The sequence below is a fragment of the Alligator mississippiensis genome, chromosome 2, assembly GCF_030867095.1.
Source record: "Alligator mississippiensis isolate rAllMis1 chromosome 2, rAllMis1, whole genome shotgun sequence".
NCBI classification, from domain to species: Eukaryota; Metazoa; Chordata; order Crocodylia; family Alligatoridae; genus Alligator; species Alligator mississippiensis.
The window spans coordinates 150,271,038-150,292,308 of NC_081825.1; the positions used below are offsets into that span (position 1 = coordinate 150,271,038).

Consider the following 21,271-nt stretch of genomic DNA (forward strand, 5'->3'; position numbering starts at 1 on the left):
ACCCTGGGCATGACACTACATGCACCCTCACCTGAATGAGGGGATCCTGGGGTACCCGGTAGCCAGTAGCCCTGCCCAGCCCCCCTGGTGAGCTGCTGCAGTGCCCCGAGCGGAGAGCCTCCCCGTACAATCAAGCACCCTTGCAGACAGTTCTCAAACTATTTACAAGATTTAATTATTTACAGCATAATAAATAATCATGAAATAAACACATGAGTATCTGTATAATAAACCCTCAAGAACTTATTTACAGTCTCTCACTTGCACACGGTGTACTGCGGATCCCATGTGCACGACCCCTGGCGGGGTATCCCAGGGAGCGGGACTGTCTGTGTCCCTCCACGTGGTCTTTGGGAGCTCTCAGGCACTGGTGTCCATCTCCGTGCTCCTGGGGTCTCTGGGCAGCAAGCAGCGGCTCCTCTGCAGTCCCTGCAAAACAGCCTTCCCCTGCCTTTGCCCCCCTTCCCTGGTTCTGCTGTGAGCAGTGTCTGGGCTGCAGGCTATAGCAACCCTCCTACTGCCTCACACAGCCTCACAGCCCCGGCAACTGCAGCCCCTCCCTGGGCTTTGCCTGCCCCTGGGGCCCCTCACCCCTCAGGGAAACTAGGGCAGACTCCGGCAATCCCCACCCCGCGGCTCTGCTGTGCTCACCCAGCCTCACTGGCTGCAGTCAGGTCTCTCTCCGACTTGGGTTCTCCACACCAGCAGTCCCCGCCGGCTCCTGCCCCCGCAGCTTCTCCCTCTGCTCCGGCAGGCCTCTCTCAGGGGCTCTCCGAGGGACCACTCCGCTGAGATACTCAATCGAGTCTCCAGCCTGTCCCTCAGCCCCTCTCTCTCTTTCCCTCCCGTGGGAAAACTTGCTCCCCCTCTTATCCGAGCCTCGCAGCCAATCCCAGCTCAGGGCTCTTCCCGGGCTTTTGCTAAGGCCCTCTTTCAAAACTGTCTGGGTTTATATCACCCCTCCCACTTCCAACAGGGCTGCTCCCAAACAGCTTCACTTGCCCTCAGAGCCTACAGTGTCCCCTCTGGGACAAACTGTCTCTCTGCCAGGCAGTTCTTCCCCTTCTGCTCAGGTGAGTTAATTTTTAGAGGCTGCTACAATAGTGTATTTTTTAAAAGTCCATTTTCCCCCATTGCTGCCCACCTTAAAATAATGAGCAAAGTTTTCTGGGGGTCATGTGACTGAAAGTAAATTTAATGTCCAAATTATTCTGTAAAAACTACTGTATGAAAGACTGGCTTGTCTTGTACTGTAAATTGAGAAATGCTAGAAGAAGGCATGTCTGGAAAAGAAGACTGTAGAAATTATATCTGCGTGATGAAAATTAGGGATACTCTCTGTGTGTGTGTGTGTGTGTGTGTGTGTGTGTGTAGGGGAAAATTTTCAGAATGTCTGACACCTCATCCATTTCAGATATTTCTTCACATTTAAAAAAATAGCAAGGGAATATTAAATCAGGTCAACTTCACAGTTAGTCAATGTTTCCAATATTCTGGTGGTTATTTTGCTTTTTATACTACTCAACTCTTTGAAAAAACATGCTTCAGAATAAAGTCATTTTAACTGTCTTCTGGAGATAATGTAGTAGCAGACAAGGAAGGTTTACAGCTCTCACAAATCTGTTTCATTTTACTGTGGTGATAAAAATTTCATCTTTCTCTTAGATAAAATAACATCATTTTTACCTCATGCATGCATATAAAATTCCAATGGGTAATATGAAAGTGTCTGTTTACATGGTGCTTGCATGTCCAGGTCTTTCCATTTCTAGATGCCGTAGTATAACAAAGGGGTGGGGCATGACCCAGGCCCTGGACACTGGCCCAGGCCCTGGACACTGACCCAGGGGAATGAAGGAGCAAAAATAGTAGAAGCTGCTCTGTTGGCCGGGTCACTGCCACTGTGTCCACCATCACCACAACCACTGATGTTGCCCCATGTGTTACAGCCACCCAGGGCACTCAGGTGGCCAGTTACACTTCCTTTCAGATGCCAAGTAGTCTTCCAGGCAGTGCAGGGTTAGGCAAAGTAGGACTTTAGGTATTTATAGTCAATCCACCATGTCAGAGACAGAAGGTTGCCCCCTTTCTTTTGCCATCTTCCCAGGGTGAAGGGCAGCCACCTCCTCTTTAAGAGTGACACCAGGGACTCTTCCTCATACATTGTACCTGAAGGTAGGTTAGAACTCACTGGACTACTGTCATCTTTTATGGCCTGTTTAACTATATAATAAAGCAAAGTACTAGTGGCAGTGAAAAAGCAAGCTTATCACTGAACTGCGTGCTACTGAGAAACAAAATGTTTAAAGAGAGCCTCTGGAGAGAAAGCTATGGGTGCTGAAGCGGGGTAAAATGGTGACTTTCTCGTCCTCCACTATTATCTCGGATAAGGCTTACAGCTGTCTGTAGTCCCAATTCAAGTGTCTTTAAGCATGTTCCATTGACCTCACTTGACTTAAATTTAAGTAGAACTTCAGGTAAAACAAATCCTAGCAACTTGGAAAGCAGTTCCTCCAAGGTTTAGTTTGTAAGAGCATTGTCATTGGCAATCCCTTGTCTTGAGGATGATCTCTATCATGGTTCATTGACAGGTCTTGAGGTGAATGAAGAGTCCAATCTTTTGGCCATAGACCCATCCACAGAAATTGTAGGTCTTTCTGCAGGGGAGAGTAGGCTATAGGCCATGATTTTTCTCCTTTTCCTTTCTCTTCTCTCTTTTCTCTGCTTTGAAGGTAAGACATTTTACTTCAAAGTGGGTAGACACGTGGTTGAAGTTGCAATGCCACTGGAGTCAGTCAGCAGCCAGCTCCTCCCAAGTCCTGATGTCAGCATTTATTTTCTTGAGGTATGCCTTCAATGTGTCCTTGTAGTTGTTTTCTCTGGCCACCACAAGATCTCTGGCTGTTACTAAACTGGTAGTAGAGCACCTGTTTTGGAAGTCACGAGTCAGGCACCGCACACAAAGTCCAGCCCAGCAAAGTTGGTGCTTGAGGATCACTGACTCCAGTCTGGTAACATTGGCTTCAGCAAAGATGCTGGCATTTGTGTGGCGAGCTTCCCATTTGACATGGAGGATTTTCCGAAGGCATCATTGGTGATACCTCCTCTCCAGGATCTTGCAATGACAATAGTAGGTCACCCATGTTTCACATCTGTAGAGGAGAGTGGGAATGATGACTGCATTGTAGACCTGGATCTTGGTGTATTTCTGAAGATCATGATGAATAAAGATATGCTGAACCAATTTCCCAAAGGAGGCACTTGCACATCAGAACCTGTGCTGGATCTCCTCATCAATGTTCACTCTCTGAGAGAGGTACCTGCTGAGGTAGGGGAAGTGCTTGACTACCTCGAGGGTCTTTCCCTCAATGGTAATTGGGGATGGGAGTCACATTTATGGCCCAGGACAGGCTGAGAGAACACTTTAGTTTTTTCAAAGTTGAGAGAGAGGCCCAAAGTTCATCAGGCCTCTCTAAAAAGTTCCAGAGCAATCTGGAGGTTTTCCTCAGTGTGTGCAGGGATGGCGCAGTCATTAGCATATTGTAGGTCAAGGATGGTTGTTTTGAGTACTTTGGACTTAGACCAAAGATGTCCCAGATTGAAGAGTCCATTCGGTATGCTGTGTCAATTCCGGAAGGAAAGCAGTTCTTAATGCGAACCAAGATGACTGTCAAAAAAAAAGGGAGAATGAAGTTGGGGTGATGACACTTCCTTGCTTGACTCCAGTGCAAATGACAAACAGATCTATCTCCAATCTGCTACACAAGAAAGTCGCAGACATCTGGTCATGAAGAAGCCTCAGGACCTTGATGTACTTTTCTAGACATCTAAATTTGGCAAGTACTTTCCACAAGGCTTCATGACTGATGGAATTGAAGGCCTTGGTGAGGTCAATGAAGGCCATATGCAGGTCCTAATATGGTTCCCTACCCTTTTCTTGGACATGGCAGACAACAAAGGTCATGTCAGTTGACCCACAGCATGGTATGAACCACACTGAGATTCTAGCAGGACTTCCTCAGCAACAGGTAGAACATGGTTCAGGAGGATTCAGTCAAGGGTTTTCCCTGCTGTGGAAAGGAAGGTGATACCTGAATAGTTGCCACACTCAAACTTATCTCCTTTCTTGAAGAGGGTTACAATGTTGGCATACCTCAAGTCCCCAGGGATCTTTTTATTGTTCTAAATTCACAGAATAAATTTGTGGCGTCTCACTACTAGTTCTTTGCCCCCAGCCTTTTAGATTTTAGCAGATATGCCATCCAGATCAGTAGCCTTGTTGTTTTTTGTTTCCTTGATAGCATGCCAGACTGCTTTTAGGATAGGAGGTTTGGCCCTCGATCCCTTTTTCAGCATGTTAGGGGATGGATTCGATGGTAGTATCCATCACAGTGGACTTAATAGTTTAGGAGTGCCTCAAAGTGCTCTTTCCATCTAGCTTGGATAGATTCATTGTCTTTGGGGAGCATCAAACTGCCTTGCAATTGCATGTAAGTACAACCATGGGAAACTGGGCCATAAATGGCCTTTATTGCCTGGCAAAAGTTATTCATGTCATGTTTGTAGGCATATAGCTGGATATCTTTGGCTTTATCTTGCCACTACTGATTTTTAATTTCCAAGATCCTCCTTTAAGCTTCGTCTTTGTCGAGCTGATACATCTCATTCTGCTACTGATATGAGGTGGACCATTCATCAAATCAGTCTTAGTGGTTGTGATGGCCAGAACCAGAGGGATTAATAAACAATAAATATGTGCTTCTTGGAGGCATTTGGTATTTTTCCTAAACAGGTAATATTAGCTAATATAAAGCTTGTAAGTTTGTAACCTGCAAATGTAACTTGTCTGTCATAAGTTTAACCAAAATGATAAATTAACTGTTCGTGGAACTGACTGGGCCCCATAGGCCAAGCTGTAGCTGCAAGATTAGCAGACCTAATGGTTTTTTGCTCAGGGTTCAGTCTTGACGATAAAACTGGATCTAACCGCCTGGCACACCCAACACATTCCAGGAAAGCACATCCCAAAAAAGCATATTCAGAGAAACCTAAAAGGGTTGGGCTTAGTAATGTCAATTTCAAACCTAAAGGTGCTGCATTGTAATTTACTTATCGGATAAACCCAAGTCTAGGTAGCAACCTTTTATGATAATTTTTAACACCTTTTAATCCCATAGGATAACAGCTATAGGGCAAGATTGTGAGTGGCTCTAAAGCCAACAGATTAGCATAACACTAGGTATAAAAAGCGCGTGCATCGGGTGACCAGCAGGAAGGAGGGAACAGAACAGTCATTTCTGTTCCACGCCCGGACCCCAGACTCCCGGTGTGAGTGAGGATCAGATCCTGATCAAGGGAACTTCCCCGGTAATCCCTCCAACAGCGTCGATCGGGGACGCCTGACTTCGCTGGAATCACTTGGCGTGTACCTGGCATTGAGGGACTATCCATAAGTTGCCAACCCATGTCTGTCTATCTGTTGTTTTGAACAGCCCAGTGGTTGATACCCTCGCAGTGCCCAGTTGGCCTGTGACAGAATTGATCTATCTATCTGTTGTTATTATCTATTGTTATTATTTACAATTATCTCTTTAATACTGCATTATCTGCTCATCGCATTTATCTTTCTGTTAACTGTTGCGTGCGTGTAAGCTATAACAAATTTGCCTTTACTTCACTGCCAACTTTGCCTCTTAGATCCGAAACTGAACCAGTCAGCCCAGTGGCTGATACCTTTACAGCGCCCAGTTGGCCTGTGATAGAAATGATACACTCACAATGCCCAGCTGGCCTGTGACAGTGGTATACTGAGTGGACTCAGCGTAGGCCATATGGACAGTAGCTTTAAACCCCTTCCAGAGTTCCTCAATCTTGCCTCCGTTTGTGGACAGGGCACAGACCTTTGGGTCTTGAAAAGATTAGGTGTTGAGAGTACTTAGCGTTACATTTGGCTGTTTTAGTGTTTTGGTGCAAGCTGGATGTTCATAATGAATGACAAAACAGTAATTTGTCCAGCAGTCATCAGCTTCTCACATGGCTCACATGGTATGGACATCCATTTGATAACAAGCTCTAACACTAGCATAGTCAAGGAGGTGCCGGTGCTTAGCACATGGGTGTCTCCAAGTGGTCTTGTATTTGTCACTCTGTCTGAAATGTTGTTCATGGTGACAAGAATGTGCTCTGCGCATTTACTCAGAAGAAGGATGTCACTGGAGTTGACTCTCCCTACTCTTTCCTTCCCAATGGATGTCACTGGAGTTGACCCTCCCTATTCTTTCCTTCCTTCCCTACTCTAGAGTTCTGCCCATGTCCAACTCTGGTGTTGAAGTCACCAAGGAGAATGATCTTGTTCTCCTTGCAAGTCTTAGTCAGTACACAATCAAGGGTGGAGTAGAACTGTTCTTTTAGATCATCGTCAGCGTCAAGCAAACTGGTTGCTACTGAGCTTAAGGTAGAGGATCGTGAAACACTCATTAAGCCCCACAGGGGGCTCCCTAAGTTGACTCATGAGCTGATTCTTGATGGCAAAGACAACGCTGTGAACGTATCTGTCCTGAACTAGTTTCCCCTTCCAGAAGGTGTAGCCTCTACTGTCTTTCCTCAGCTGACCCTCATCCAATCATCTTATCTCTCTCAGAGCTGCCACATTGATGCAGTTCCCTAGAGATGATGGCAGTTCTTCTTTCTGGTCATTTGTTGTCTTGGCTATCCATCAGGGTGTGAAAGTTCCATGTTGCGAATATCGTTGTATTATGATATTTTCAAACTCAGAGAGAATGATCCTGCTGGATGCGGTTATCCAGGTAGGAGCAGCAGATGGGGTCCTGAATTCAGTCAGTATAGTAGCTGCTGAATTGCACCTCTGTCTCAACCCAGGTGCAAGACTACCATCACTACAACTTGGATGAAGATTCATGGCCGGACACTGCTGGCTTTGGTAGTCCTGTCTCCACCATCATGCATTCATTGCCACAGAGATTTTGGAGTTTGTGACAGGACAGCATGTTGTTTGCTGTGGTAGAAACTTGTGTGTGACTGTTTAATGTGAGGAAGCTGGTGCATGGAAACAGCAACCACATGACCTTGACAAGGTAGAGCTCCGAGCCCAGTGGTAAGGGAGAATCCTAGACCACAGGAGACATCTATGTTGCTGCAGTCTTCTTCTGACTTTATAGCTGTTGAGGACCTGGGAGTTTGGACCATGTTTGTCTGGAACCTCCCCTCTGGTCTGCTCATCATGGGTGACCCTGTCAGGAGTGTGAGCATGAGACTCCAGGCAAAATATGTTTTGGGACACACAGGCCTCTCTATCACTACAGTCTTGGGCTGTGGAGAGGTTGGATGGGAAAATGGATACTAGAAATCATTGGTGATGTGTAGGGGGTGCCACGTGGGTACTTGTGCACCCCTGAGGTCAGCTGTGCACCCCCTGGAAGTGCCAGCCGCAAAACCGGAAGTGCTGGTGGAAGTGCACTTCCAGTTTCGCCGCTGGCTCAGTGATCATCCGCTGGGGCATCCTCCCCTCCTCTCACTCCTCCATCAGCCGCTGGGGGACTCCCCGCCCCATCAGGGATCTGGCGCCCCCCCCAGACTCTGGAGGCACCAGTCGCCCATGCTAGAAATTCATGTTAGATGTTCTTTTCCAGAAATGCTATCATGCAGCTGATTTTGCAACCTGAAAAACAATTAAGTAATGTTCTCTTGTGCAAAGTGTAGGAGATAAGATGATAAAACAGTGGAACCTGTAGTTAAGATAAAATACATTCTGGTTTCTGTCAGTCCTATGCCATCAGTCCTATGGACTTACACCAGTGTCATTTAAGCCCACTTTATTACAAAAAGGGACCATCAACCAAGGGCTTTAATTCACTTTAACTTATCTTCAGTGACTTATACCTTCAGTTCATTTCCTTTAACATTTCTGAAAGAACATGTGGACAAGACTTACCTGTGTTCTTCTGAGTTTAAGGTGTCTCTCTTTGGTAAGTTATCATATACATGCCTTCTCTTATATAACATTACATTGACATAACTGATTCGCTGTTACCTGGCAATTTTCCAGAAGTGAGCTTGAGAGACAATGGAAGCTCTGTGATACAGTTCTAAGATTATTTTCTGGGTGAAAATCATGAATATTTTTATCTTGCTCTATTCCTAATGCTCTCAAAGTTTGCAACATTTCCTCAGTTCTGTTGGTCATGGCTTATTTGATAAGACTATAAGATTTCTAGTGTTCTTTCTTTCAATAGGAGACAAGTAACAAAATCTTGCTGAGACCTTCACTCACTCTCTTTTGGAAAATACAAGTTTAATGTGCTTCCCACCAAGGTTAGTTTATTCTGGGCTTATGATAAGGTTATGGAAGGATGTCCCTGAATACCAGCTGGCGTCCTCTCACATTTAGGCAAATACCCCTTATTTACCCATATCTCTTTGTCTGCTATGTGTAGAAAAAAACCCTACTTTTTCGAATAGAATAACTGAAACCCAGCTGAAACTCTTGTCTTGTGAGCTTAATCAGTTGTTCGTAAAAATATTTTTTATTAAAACTTATAACACATCTCATGTTTTAGGATATTGTTCTGCTCCTATCAAGCTCATTGGCTAAATTCTCTTTAATTCAATAACAACAGGAATAGCCCCAATGTCAGATATTTATAATTCATGTACTGGATACACCTTCACAGATAGATCCAGGTAGATCCAGGATTTAAAAAAAGGGGGTATGGGAGCAGTGACTGACCCCGCAGGGGTGGCTGCACTCCCCCACTCCCAGCTTCTTTTCACCACCGGGGCAGGCTGACCACACTTTGGGAACTTTTTTAATGTCTCTGAACCAGGTAAGAATCTTCTCCTCGCTCCTTTCAGCAGCTGTCTCCTTCCCTCCATAATCAGTAACAACTTCTGTCCATTCCCATTTCCCCCTTCCCCCTCTCTACTTATGCCTCTGGACTCAGGAAGGGGAGACCCACCCACTGCTGCTGCTGGCATCCCAGCCACTTCTGCCCCACTTCAGCTGAGGCTGTGGGGAGTGACTGTATGGGGAGATGGGCTTGGGAAGACACAGTGACAGTGACTGATGGATATGTGACTGCTTCAAGACTGGCAGGGACCACTCAGGGGACTGAACAGGGAGGGGAAACCTGCCCACTGCCACTACTCCCCACACAGCCCAGCTGGAGTGGGGTAGGTATAGCTCTGGAGCTCTCCCAACCCCAGGTTAGCCAGGGGCAGTGGCAGCGGTGGATGAGGAAGGCGGGGTGGGACACTGCAAAGCATGGTTGGGAAGGGATGGGGTACCAAGGGAGAGGGATTCTTACCTGCTTCAGAGACTTTTAAGTCCCCAGCTGCTGCTCACATGCCATGGTCTGAAAGTGAGGTGTGACTACACCACTGCACCTCTTCTGGAACAGCCCCTGTTCACAGATACGTCTGTCTTTGCTTCTTCCTCCAAAAAGATATAAACATTTTTCAACCAAGCTTAATCTCCAGTTAGTGAAGCATTTCATCCATGATAAAAATATTTAGTTACTATTAAAAAATTAAAGTTGTGAACTATTTGTATTGTCAATAGTTGTATAGTCTCATCTTCTTTAGTCTTCCTTCCTTTTTTGTGCGTGGGTTTTTGTTTTTGTTTTTTTTTGTTTTGTTTTGTTTTTTGGCTTCTTTATTTTAGGCCTTCTCCTGCAAAAGGAGCATTTCTCAATTCAGCTTTTAAATTCTTCCATCCCTGTGTGTGTGTGTGTGTGTGTGTGTATGTGTGTTTGTGTGTGTGCTGTATGGCCTGTACTGTACTTTTAATGAGAGGTCAACATGATTTTCCCCCCCTTTTTGTTGTTCAGAATCCCTTTTTGAATTCTCAGTGTAGCAAGTTATTTTTGGGGAGACATTTAGCCTCCTATTTCTGTGCCCAAACAAAGAAACTGTGTGGCACACTCCCCCCAAAAATTGATAGAGTTGCCCAATTGTCCTCCACAACCTATGACAAAACCATAGGGTTGTCTTGGGCCACTGAAGCCAATAGAAGCTTTTCAGTTGATTTTTAGTAGGTTTGGGATTAGGCCATAAATGGACACTATACTCCCTATGTGAATTTTAGGTTGAAAGATTTTAGTGGACATAATCCATGTAGCCCCTTCCATAATCTTCCACCCTGTGTTTACATGCTTCAGCCAAGTCCCGCTCACAGGATACTGACAGTGCTTTTTTCTGTGGCTGTGTTTGTTTTTGAGGGTTTTGTTGTAGCATGAGGATGATTTGGTATCTACATTTAGTACCTAAATTCTAATATGAAATCAGAATGAATCTGAAAATCTTGCAACTGGTAGGAGCAAAACTATTCAGATTTTACAATTTTTGCTGACTGAATTCATACACCAACGTTGTACATTTGACAGCCTGGCACTACAAAGAATGGATATTTTCATATTGAGAACGTGCAAACATTTGGATTTTCACATGCAACTGACCCATTTTCCAATTTTGAAAAATTGTGCAAAAGCAAGCAAATTGTTTGAAATAAATGGTGGACCCACATTCATTTTGAAACAGACCTGTGTATTCATTATGAATATTTTACTTTGTTTCAATGATAACATGCCCACTCAAGACACTGCTCTGATCTTTATTGTTTTATCTTATGGACATTGGTAACATTCATCTGTGAAACTGTTGTTAAAAAAAAGTAACGAAAAATAGAGCTCTTTTGCTCCAACTCCGAAGAAGGGCCAGGCCCTTGCTTTGCTGCTTCGTAGGAGTTTTGCTTGTGTAAGGACTGCAGAACGGGGCCCAGTCTGGAGGAATGCAGCCCTGTTTTATCATAGGGCACTCCTAGATAGGAGTCTATTCTTTTCTCCATGCTGAGTAGAAAGCTTCCTGTTAGGGCATTAAATTTTGTCTTACTTCCATCACATGGGATTTTACCCTTTCCCCTGGGAGAGAACTAGCTGTTTTGTTTAGTCAGGCTTTTGCTTCTGTTTAGAGTTTTTCATTCAGTAATTTTGTTACTGGGTACACCACTCCAGGTTTCCATTAGGGAAAGCCCATTGAAAGAAGGCAAGTAAAAGGCAGGGTATATTTGCATCTTAAAGACTGGGGGGGGGGGGGGGGGCAGAGTCAAGCTTGTCTGGCTGTGTGGGCTGGGGTTCAAGGGCAATGCATGGGCTGGGTCAGGCCCATGGACCCCCTTCTCCTGCCCCGAGTGCTGGATCCAGCACACACAGCACATGCTTTGGCCAGCCTGAGATTGCAGCACCCATGTGGAGCTGGTCTGTGATGTGCACTGTATGTGGTGCCCACTGTGGGACCCAGACCACATGCAGTGCAGGTCCCAGACCAGCAGGGCCAGATGCCAGGTACAACACAGGTCGCAGGCAGGGGCAGATGGTGGGGAGGGGGGAGGTGCACTGGTGCATTTGCATCCCCCTTTGATCCCTGCTTCACCCAACATTTAATACCAACTGCCTGGCAGTGGGAGCAGCATCTCTAATCACCAGGTAGCAGTAAGAGCATCCACTGAATTCATGGCTCATTAAAATCTATCTAAATCCTTCTGAATTCATCATTCCACTCCACAGATGTTAAGGACCCTCTCTCCTTTTTAATGGTCTTTGACATTCCACCAATCAAGTGATCCTTTGTTCTGCCATCCTGCTGTATGTTTGCTCTTCCTGGTCATGTAGGATATTTGTACACAACACAGGGGCTTAATTCTCCCTAAACTGAAGCAGTGGTTTTTTAAAAACACCGTTTCAAGTTAGGGCGAAGTAAACCCCTATGTTGTGTACACTTGTGTCTACCTGATCCTTACCTGCCTCTCCAGTGGCAGGGAGGGGAGAGTGAGCTGCTGGCAGGCAGAGAGGTCCCTGAGCTGCAGGGAGGAGGGGCTGGTGCGTCCCTTCGCGGCAACCCCTCCCCCCAGGTGCCACTCGCCAGCAGGCACCTGGCTTGGGGAGTCCCGGGGTGTACCACAGCCACAGAGAGAAGGACTGGGCCCCTGTACAGCTCAGGCAGGCAGGCAGGCTCCATGGAGGGGTGGGGGAAGATCAGGCTCATCGCTTTTTTTTTCCCCTTCTGTGGAGCCTGCCTTCCTGGGATGCTGCTGGGCTGCCTGCATTGCCCCTGGGCCGCACAGATCCTAGTGCTTCCCTTTGCGGCTGTAGGGTAGGAAACTAAAACTCCTTTCAGATGTTTTACTTTGCAGTGCCCCAAAGTCATTTGCTGCCTCCCAAAGTCAGCATTACATTGCTGAATGTGCTACAGCGACTGGAATTAATGCACAATACGTCACTGAATGTGCAAACAGCAATGCCATTAAAACAGTGCAAAAGGCCTTTAACCCACTTAAAAGTGGTAACCCACTACAAATGCCGATAGATCCTATTTCACAGCCTTGCAGGCTATTTTTAACATATTTTAACATATTCCAATAAAGTTCTCTTTCTTTTTGTTTCCATCTTAAACTGAATGGTACAGACCCAGGTCCCTGGCATAGGAGTAAAGCTTCTAGTTCTCTAGTTTACCTGGAGAAAAATAGGTGGTGTGGCTCTGTGCACAGGGCCTATCCAATGTGTGCCAAGTGTGGGTCAACTCTGAGACCCAGGGGCGGCACTGGGGGGCAGATGATCATAGAAATAAAAATCATAGAAAATGAGGGCTGGAAGGGACCTCAGGAGGTCATCTAGCCCTGCAGGACCATCGCCAACTAGATCGCCCAGCCAAGGCTTTGTCTAGGCCTTAAAAACCTCCAAGGATGGAGACTTCACAACTTTTTGGGGTAGACTGTTCCAGTATTTTACTACCCTCCTTGTCAGAAAGTTTTTCCTAATATTAACCTAATCTACCCTTGATGCAACTTGAGACCATTACTCCTGTTTCTGTCATCTGCCACCGCTGAGAACAGTCTAACTCCATCTTTTTTGTAACCATCCTTCAGGTAATTGAAGGCTGCTATTAAATCCCCCCCCTTCTCTTTTCCAGATGATGGGACTCTACCAGCTGAATCTGGCCCACAAGCTGTATCTTTGACACACTGCTGGTATAGAGTACCCAAAGCATGTGAGTGTGCTTGTGCATGAACGGCTCGTGCCCCCCGTGGCTGGGGGGGGCATGGCTATGCTGGTGGCGGTGGGAGCACAGCAGTGCAGAACAGGGAGCTCCCGCAGACGCCACTGGCACTGTCGGTGGGGGGCTGGCGAGTGCCGACCATGGGTCGGTGACTACCCACAGGCACCGCCGGTAGTGTCAGCAGCGGCCAGGGGTGATCAGGGACTGGTGGTGGGGCGGCGAGCAGCAGGGGGTGCACCGCCACACACAGGGGGTGCACTTGTGCCCCCTACGCATCACCCCTGTGCATCTATCTATCTAGTAGCCAAAGCGTGTGTGTGTGTGTGTATAATAGCTAGCTAGACAGGCAGATATTATATATACACACATATGTTTTGGTTACTCTATATAGAGATAGCTAGATAGGTACATCAACTTTCCTCAGCTGAGGGAAGGCACCTAGCAGTGCTCAGAGGAGAAGGGGGTGAGGGATTGAGTTCCCTGCCCCTCAGAGCAAGCTGGGTCTGTGGCACTGAGGGGTTCACTTGGGGGAAGGGACCCCCAGAATGACATGATGCTTTTCTGGGGCGCCAGGGGCTATTGCAGGCAGGACGCCAGTGTCAAGCACCCCCTCTCTGCCACCAACCAGCCCCAGGGCAGGTACCTGGAGGCTGCCTTTGGGGTGAGCCCGAGTGCCCCGGGGCTCAGGCACCGTTCTCAGCCAGGACCCTGGGCAGAGCCTCCTGCAGGGCAGGGCAGGGCAGGGCAGGGCAGGGCAGCCTGACCCAGCCTATAGCAACCCCTGGGGGCCCCTCGCCTCTAAACCCCGATCACTGGGAGGGCGGGCTTCGGAGGTTTCCGGAGAAGCCTCTGCTTCTCTATGGAATCCCTCTGCTGGGGGCGGGCCTGTCCGGCAGTGGGCGTGTCCGGGTGCAGGGGGCGGGGCGTGGAGCGTTGCTGCACGGCGTTCGAAGCCCGCTTCCTCACCCGGGCCGCCGCCGCCGCCGGGAGCCCCTGGCCAGCACTCTCCCAAGGGGGGAAACGCGCAGCGCCCCTTGGCAACCCTCCCCGTCACAGCTCGCAGCGACCTGGCCGAGGTGAGACATGAGCTGCAGCGGGGGTGGGAGGAATTCCCCCGCCCTGCCCCGCAGTTGCAGGGGCTGTGTTCGGGAGAGCCTGGGTTTTCCCTCCGGGCCCAGCCCGGGCTGGAGGCAGGGGCTGGGCTGCCTCGCAGCTCCGCCCCTGCCCTGCAGGGTTAACAGCTGCCGGCCCTCGGCTCTGACTCACTTTGCAGCAATTGTTTCCCTCTCAGCCGCGGGCTCTGGTCGGCTAGGAGCGGAGCCCGGCGCCTCCTGTAATGTCCCTTTTCCTGGCCGCAGCACATCGCGGCCCCCCGCCCCGCCGTAAGGATGGAGACTTGGGCTCCTGCCACACCTTACATACATTACGCGATTCACTGGGGGCCGGGGTTGAATTACACTTTGACTCTTGGGGAGGGGGCGCTGCAAAAAATTTGAAAGCGGTTTATTGGAAGGAATAATCAGGAGACCCCTCCAGGTTATGATTTTCAAATCTTACAACGGGCCTTTTGTCTCTTAGGGGGGGGACTCAGCTCCCCCATAATTCCCACCCTGACTGGGGGGTTGTGCAATACATTTAGATGGACCACATGTGCCAAGCAATGAGCGCACAGCTCACAGGTCAGCCACACAGTGAATTTAAACCAGTCCCATGTGCAAAGGTACAGTCATGCAATTTGTTGGTGAACAGTGCAGTGAATTTAGGCCAGCCCCATATGTCAAATCATGATCATGCCATAAAAATGTCCAACCAGCTATAAAAACAGCCAACCGGCTCTGAATGTAATGCTTGAAAATATGTAACAGCTCCCTAGCTGGTTTCTAGGCAGCTTTCATTTGGATGCATGGCCCGGCCCTCACACAAGTCCCATGTTTTTGGAAGTATTGCATTTGGAGTATCCCTTTCTGCTTATTTGAACACTGATAGACTTGTTGCTGCATTTGCTGTGCAGATGGTAGTTTATAAGGCAGACATAGTCAGAGGCCACTCTGAGACATTCACCAGAGGCCACTCTTTCAGCCCAAAAGTCTCCCAATGCCTGACAAAGGGTGTTTGTGCCCAAAAGCTTGCAAAGAACTTTTTTCCATTTATTTAGTAGGTCTAATAAAGGATATCACATCTATCCAAATAACTTGCCTGCAAGCTGCAAACTAGGCTGCTACTTTTCTTCCTAGCGTCCTGCAAAGTCAGATAAGTTAAAGGGGCCCCACTCACATGCAGGGAAACCTTTGCAGGATTGAGGCTTGTAGAGTTAAGAGTGTGTTGATGTTTCAGTGGTTCACAATACTGTCTTGCATTTAAAGGTATGCATTTCTTTTAAAAACAACCAAAAGTAGGTCTCAGAATGAAAATATTGTACCTATAAAATGTCTGATTTCTGGTCTCAGCCAGCAACTTTACACTTCACTTTGTAGTAAAAACAAGTCAGAAGTGGGAGTCTTGCAGTAACACAAACTTGATAGTTGGGAATATGCAGTGTACATAAATAAAATCTGAATTTGACAGTTGGCCGTATGACACCTTGCCTCAGAAAAGAATATGGTTATTTTTCAGTGCAGGAAAAGCAGAAGCTATGCTCATTTTCTTCATGTAATGCAATATAAGGTTCTTAGATGGCACACAAACCCACAACTTTCTGGCATGCTGGCTGCAAAGTCTGTCTTCTGTGCCCCTATCTTGATGGTACAGTGCGGGGAGGTTGTACATATATGTAAAATATATATTTTTTTCTTAGTTGGAGTACAAGTTCTCACTAAAAGAATTGGCATTTTTTATTCTTTCATAATAGGAAGAGAATTTTTGTTCCACAGTCTTTGTTCCTTATCTTTCCCAGGTGGTGAAGGCCAGTGGCAAGTAGTAAATTACTTGCTTGTGGACATGGTCAGAGTGCCTCTTAAAGAGATGACCTTCTTTCTTCTTGAAGGAGGCATTAGTGCAGCTTTTGTTCAGAGTCATTGCTTGATTCTGGCAATTTAGCTAATGTTAATCTATGTCCCATCTTCTTTTCTTGGGTCTGATGGTGGAGAGTACTGTGGTAAGAGTTCTTGCAGTATCTCAAGATGCTGATGGATGAAGGGTGTTTGTACCCTGAAGGGTGTTTGTACCCAAAAGCTTGTAAAGAAGAAATTTTCCAATTATTTTGATTGGTCTAATAAAAGTTATCAGATTTATCCAAAGAACCTTATGTCTATGTCCTTAGACCAACACAGCTACAATGAACACTCCTGCAGTATCCTTTGACTTTCTCTACCCACGTCAGTTTGGCTATAGACTTGGCTTTGGCATGGAGACTGTACTGGCTGGCAGTCTCTTCCTGTGAGCAGTAAAGATCAGGTGGTTTGGAACTGTTAATCAACTGCCTTCTATGGCATTGATCACAAGGTATTGCTTATTCACCTGTGGGCAGTTTATTTTCCCAAGGAGCTTCCAAATGCTGTTCTGTCACCCTTCCTGTTCAATGTGCACGTTAGGCCATTAGTAGATTTGCTAAGGTGGCTTGAAGAGTGGCTTTTTCAGAAAGCTGATATACAGATGCTGCTCTCATCTAACTGCAGTGATGCGGTTCAGCACCTTGGTGTCAAATTGAGATTGTGATGAGATTTTTTGCAAGCTGGCTGAAGCTTGACTGAGGTAAAATGGAGATAACGCTGGAAGATTAGGGAAGTAATAACAAGTGCTTGAGAGAGCAGATTCACTATTAGTTACTAAGTTTTATTTCTGAAGAGTTGAGTTAGGCCCCCAGCTGCTACTTGTTAATCACTGTAGATAAAAATGAACTAGTTCACTACAACTGCAGCTGGTCAGAAGGCTCTTTTCTGGAGGGAACATTACTATTATCTAATTATGAAGCAACTAAATCGGTGGCAAAATTACTGGCAGTGTGCTACTTGTAGACTGAAGCAAAGTGCAGCACCTTGCTTGTTGAGTGAGGTGCTTTGTTGGGAACATATGGCATGTGTGCTCCAGGATCTGCAGTGGTCTCCAGGTTGATTTAAGTTGTTGTTTATATACTAAAAAGCCCTATGTGGGCTGAGACTTGCTGCTTCCCGAGTTCTAATACTGACCACACTGTGGTCAAAAGGCTCTTTTGCATTAGATTCCTTTTGTTACAGAGGAGAGGGTATTATTGGCCTGGTGTTTTCTGGGAGAGCACCTAGACTTTGGCGATTTGTTTCCCACACTTGTCTGAAACAGCTTGATTTTTAGCAACCTTCCAGGCACATTTTAACAGCACTTGCTAAGGTTCTTGGAAGGGGTGGACGGTGGTCTTCGTACAATGAAGTAAGGGTTAAGAGTAGTGTTTTGATATGTTGCTGACCAAGTTCCCCTTTGGCTGATTGTTTTAATATTACTGGTATGCTGTTGTAGTATCAATGGTGTGCTGGGTTTCCAGGAACCTTGTATTCTTACCTTTTCCAATTCTTACTTATATTGACACAACAAGTTCTGTGCTATACAAAACACAAAATAAGTACAGGCAACCCCTGCTTAGCGCTCTTAAATGGTTCCAGAAAAACCGAGTGCTAAGTGAAACTGTGCTAAGTGAAATCCATTTGCCTGTAGGAATGAATGTAAATATAGGTAATTGGTTACCACCGCTTCTTGCCGCCACCACCTCTCCCCATTAGCCTATTGGCCACTCCAGTTCCACGTGCCAGCCCAGGCCTGCATTCCTGCTGCCTCACCCTGGGCCCCTGCCAGCCCTGGTCCCAGGCACCAATGCAGGCCCTGCGCAACTGGCACTCCTGCTGCCCTGGCCCTGGTCCTCGCATTCCTGCAGATCCACCCTGGGTGCAGGCCCCCATTGGCCCTGGGCACCAGCGCAGGCCTCACACTCCTCCCCATCTCCGCTGCTTCGGCTGGTGAACTCAGGCGGTGGAGCATCCCACAGGAGCAGGGTAGATGTTTGCAGCATCCCTGCTACGTGCCAGCCATCTGTAACCCCCCCCCCGGGACGCTCCACTGCCCCACCTGTCCGTCTTCGCTAGCCGTGCCTGGCTTCCCCCCCCTCCTCCCCCCGCTCATGCCTAGCCCCCACTTGCTGCCACACACTGCACTTGCTGCCGCCGCCACTGCTGCTTCTTCCCGCTAAAACTCGCTGGTTCCACTGAGCACTATAGTGAAACTGGCTGAGCGCTCAGTGAAACCAGGTATCAATTTTAAATGAGCGTTGAAGCAAAATAGTGCTAATCAAAACCGCGTTAAGTGTGGGCTGCCTGTATGGGTTCCTCACATAAAACTGAGAGTGTTAGAGAGGCCTTTGGATCCTGATGCTGACTGCAACACTGAAGCCTGTTTCACTGTTGTAACAAGCCCTTATGTTTTCTAAGAACACCTTCTGCTCTGCCTTCTTTAAATACAGTGCCCTTAGGTAAAGGAACTTAACAGCGCCATTATGCCTAATTAAAAATCTACTCTAAAGTTTTGGCTTCAGTGGCTGTGGGTGTCAATGACTTGCATCAAATAAATTGTGTAGAAGTCAGGGTGGGGTATCAGTTTTAAAGTCTAGACTCTAAGGTACTGCCCTGCCTTCTACCTGACTTCAGACTAGCACAGGGATGGGAAAAATCCAGCCCGGGGGCTGGATGCAGCCTGCCAGGCCATTCTATCTGGCCTGCGGGGCCCCTAAAAAATTTAGAAAATTAATATTAATCTGCCCTGAGCTGCCTGTCATGCAGCCCTTGATGGCTTGCTGAAACTCAGTAAGCTGCCCTCTGCCCAAAATAATTGCCTGCCCCTGAACTACCATGACTGATTATTATCTACCCCATCAGATAAATTGGAGAGGAAGGATGGCTTTATGAGGAAGAGGCTGGATTGGGATTAGAGAGAGCAATTTTTGATCTCTCTGAGGTTTTCTGTGGGTACCCACCAGCAGCATAACAGTGGGTTGGGGAGTAGGGAATGAGCTCTTGGTGCTGCCTAAGGAGGGAGGGCACTGGAACAGAGCTAGAGGGGTACCTCATGCTCCTGGTCTGTCTCCCCACCCTCTGCAACATGCACCTTTTCCAGGCAGAACAGCACAAGTGGCACACAGTGTAGGAGTAGAGGGCCAAGGGGTGGGAATTACTTCCTTTTTTTTGCCACTGTTATTTTTGTCAAGCAGCCAGTTAAACACCAATTTTGGCCCTCTTCCTCCCCCATAGCAAAATAAAAGGAGGTAAATCCTTCTCCCCTCTTCTGTCCCTGCTCCCTTCCCACTATAGTGAACCTTTAGCTCAGGAGTGGGCAAAATGCGGCCCGGGGGCTGGATGTGGCCCACCAGGCCATTCTATCCGGCCTGTGGGGCCCCTAAAAAATGTAGATAATATTAATCTGCCCTGGGCTGCCTGTCATGTGGCCCTCGATGGCTTGCTGAAACTCAGTAAGCAGCCCTCTGCCCAAAATAATTTCCCGCCCCTGCTCTAGCTGCTGCTTCTGTCCCATGTGCTGCCACCACCTAGGATGTAGTCTTCTCTCTGTAAAATGCACATCTTCCATTTGACAGTGGAGGATGCTCATGCTTTCTGGTGTATGCAGATTGTAAACTCTGCATTAGTTGGGTGCTACACACCCAAAGATGCATTGTGCAAGGATCTTGGCTGTTCTAGTTCCTGATTTAACCATGATTGTAGTAGCTCCCAGGAGCACCAGTCATTGAAAAACTGAGGAGGGAGAGGGAAGATGGGATCCAGCTGGGATTACTACTTCCTGTAACTACCATCACAGATAGGAGCACTGAGATCAGTCATTACCACCCCTCTGCTACCTCTTGTGGGTTTGGAGGAGAGAGAAATTCTAAACCTAGGGGCAAAAGGAATTGAATCTGGTAGGAACAATTTAGGAAGTAGCATCCATTGACTCTACAACCAGGAGCAGTGGGGAAGGACCCCCATTGACAGTGGAGTCTAGGTTGGCTGCGCTCAGTGGCTGTATGTTCTAGTCCCAAACCCTTCTCTAAAGCCTTGCTGAATCAGCCTTTTCTCCCATCTTCTCTCTATGTCTGTCACCTGTCCCACGTCTTCATCCCTACTTCCTAAAGCCTGACCCTCTAAAACAGTTTTTAGTAACTTTTACAGACCTGTTGCTGTGTTATTCCCTGCTATTCCATTCCCTGACTTCCATCTCTATCCTGTCTATTTAGACTGCAAGCTCCTCTTCAGAAAACTGGTTTCTGAAAAAGCTTTCAATTGTATTAGGCCTTCCTGGCATCCTTAAATATTTACTTTAGCCATATTATGATATCAGCTTAAACAAGTGTTCAGAACTTTCCTGCCTGTGCACCAGCAGTACTGACCTAAACTTCCTTCCTAACAATTTTGCCACCAGAGAGTTATTTTTAGCTTCTTTTTTTAGATACTTTTGAGATGACTCATCAGCACTTAAAAACTGGATTCAGTGAGTTAATGATACCCCATAAAATCTACATAGGTGCTTCTATTTCTTCCATTGCTATAGTATTCAGTTACCCCACAACTTTTCAAGAAATCACCAGAATGGTCATTTGTAAGAATCTTGTGTATATATACAACTAGTTAGACAATTCTCTATAACTGTTAAAAGTTTGCACTGCTGTGTAAAACAGCTTGAAAAGTGATGTCTTATGCTATGGCAAAATCAAAACCAAGTACACTGGAAAGGTGTGTGGGAAAATACATTTTCAAATCTGCTTCATTGCAGGGCATTTTTCTGTCCTGACTAAATCCCCAGTTGGCTCTGCAGGATTAGATGTTGTGATGGCTTTAAAAAAATAGCTGCAGCTGCCTGGAGTATGATCTATGTTTGAACTCCTGTTGTGGGTTCTTTTGGTAGGGAAATTTTTGGCAGAGTGGCTTAGTGCATGCCATATGCAGCTGTGTTCAGCGCTAGTTCTGTTTCCCCATATAAGCTTTGGAACATAGATAGCTCTTTAACTGTGTTAGAAACATGTTGTAGAACACAGGCTTTTAATTGCTTTTAAACCCTGTGTGTGCTAGCATTTAAAAGCAAGTAGTCAACATTTAAATCTCTTCTAAGCAGCAAGTTATAATCTTTCCTCTTCTGCCACACCATAAAAGTCTCCCTAGCAATTGGAACATTATAGCCCATGCTATTTATTTTTCTCTTTGCACATTTAAAAGGCCCATTTTTAGAGCATTCTCTTGCAACTGCTGGTTTTTTTTAT

The 21,271-nt window shown here is 46.7% G+C and overlaps 1 protein-coding gene across 3 annotated transcripts in view; it reads left to right on the plus strand.

The window, feature by feature from the left end:
- Positions 1–14,019: 14,019 nt before the first annotated feature.
- The window catches only part of AFF1 (ALF transcription elongation factor 1), a 241,207-nt gene continuing 233,955 nt past the window's right edge, over positions 14,020–21,271 (plus strand). For 2 of the 3 annotated variants that reach the window (XM_059722270.1, XM_019488145.2), the window contains exon 1: positions 14,022–14,144. The gene's annotated coding sequence lies outside the window, so the exon portion shown is untranslated. Of the gene's footprint in view, positions 14,145–21,271 lie in introns of all 3 variants that reach the window. The other variant, XM_059722274.1, reaches the window with a different exon arrangement.